Source organism: Lipotes vexillifer, unplaced genomic scaffold (assembly GCF_000442215.2).
Source record: "Lipotes vexillifer unplaced genomic scaffold, Lipotes_vexillifer_v1.1 scaffold1306, whole genome shotgun sequence".
In the NCBI taxonomy this organism is placed as follows: Eukaryota; Metazoa; Chordata; class Mammalia; order Artiodactyla; family Lipotidae; genus Lipotes; species Lipotes vexillifer.
This window is the reverse complement of record NW_006786512.1, coordinates 1,786,117-1,787,921: the sequence shown is the minus strand read 5'-3', so window position 1 is coordinate 1,787,921 and position 1,805 is coordinate 1,786,117.

Here is a 1,805-nt window from a genome sequence, read left to right as displayed (position 1 = left end):
TCAGCAGGATTTCCAATTGCTCTCCTCACTGGCAAAGGGAAAACAAGTGCCCTCAATTAAGGGAAGTGAGATCACCCCATCACAGCCTTGAGCATCACTAAGGCAATATACTGCATGGCAAATTACACGTGTCGGGCAGGGGGGCCAAGTAGATTTAAAAATGCAGGCATGGAAGGCAGTGATCACTGATATGAAGGAAGATGGTATTTGGAAGCAGGCAGTTCAGGTTTGCTTCACTATCCCAAATCTGTACGTTTAACTCTGACATAGTCCAAGATACGATCATGGATTATTCCATCTGTGAACTGTTCATATTACAGAACTATGATATTTCAGAGGAAGAGTTCAGGCTTGATTTTAAGTCTTGACACTCTTGCAAAGTGAGCACAGACTCTACGATAACCGCGTTCAGGCTGTGTGCGAGGGTGGTGTCCGCTGGACCGGCAGCGGATGGCAGAAGAGCTTGCGGATGTGTGTTGCCCGGAATCTGTGCTGCCACTCTGCTCTCTGGCTATGTTGGGGATCCTCTTCCCAAATCCAGAAAGGCAAATTCCAAAGGGTCTAGGCTCTTGGGCAGTTTTTCAGGGTTAGCAAATATCTTTTATTCCCTCTATATTTTGGTAAAGGGATAAAAATGGCAGGTGGCCACCATAGTCCCTTTGCTCTCTTCATTCATCATTTTCTTTTCAGTGAGTCTTTTTTTTTTTTTTAATTAAGAAGGAGTGTGTAATAAACACTGAGTGCAAAGGTTAGAAGTCCAGAGGTGAGGCGGAGACAAGGCACCGCTGCAGACAGGCAGCTTCTGTGAGTCTTCAAAGCGTAATGCTTTAACAGTGTTCTCATTCTCGCCCCCAAATTTCTTCCTCACAAGGAGACCTTCCCCTGCTTCGGCAGCTCTTCTTTGTCAGGGGCCCCATGGTGACTTCTTCTGCATTGGTTTGGGGTTCAAATCTTCCACATCTGAAGGGCATATGGGTTCAGCTCTTCTGGATCATAAGGGAACACATGTGAAATGGACACTTCACTGTGATGACACCCCCCGTGGAAGCCAGTGGGGAGATAGGAAAGGCCAGATGCTCCTTCCCCGTCCTTTCCTAGAGGTGGGGTGTGGGCAGATCCCTGGCCCAGCCAATTGGATGCCCCTGGGTTGGACCTGGCTCTGGAGCTAGTGAGCTGAAGGAGCAGCATCGAGGGCTGGTCTGTTGACAGCGCTGGTGCTTCTCAGTGTTTAGGAACAGGGCAGTGGGTTTTAGCCATGACACTGGAAATTTCACTTTCCCTGTTCCAACCTGTATTGTCAATGTGGCTTTTTAGTTTTCCTGGAGAATCTGAGCTACCAACACATCTTTTCAGTAAATTCTTACCTTGCTTACATCTGCCAGAATTGGTTCCTGTGGTTTGAAGCTAAAAGCCTAGACCGATCCAGGAAGTCATCTCTTTTCGTGAAAGCATTGATATGTCTCCCAAACTCCTATCCTGTAAGCAGGTCACGAATTCCATCTGACCGTGAGCCAGAATTCCCCTCAGAGCTTGTGTTTTTGTAGAGCACGTGATGTTGGCCCTTGGTAGTCCCACTTGCTGCTGCAGCGGGCTGTTGAAAACTGTCCCACAGGAACTGTCATGTCTTTGATTTCTGAGGGGTGGTTCTGCTTGGAGCTCATGCTCTTCTCAGAAAGGCACTCTTCCTGCTAGGGTTTGAAGAGCACCTCTTGTCATCTCAACACGAGAGAAAGAAGATCAGCAAAGAGAATAACAACCCAGAGGGCTCACATGAGAAGGGCAGAAAACTCGGCCTCAGAGCAACA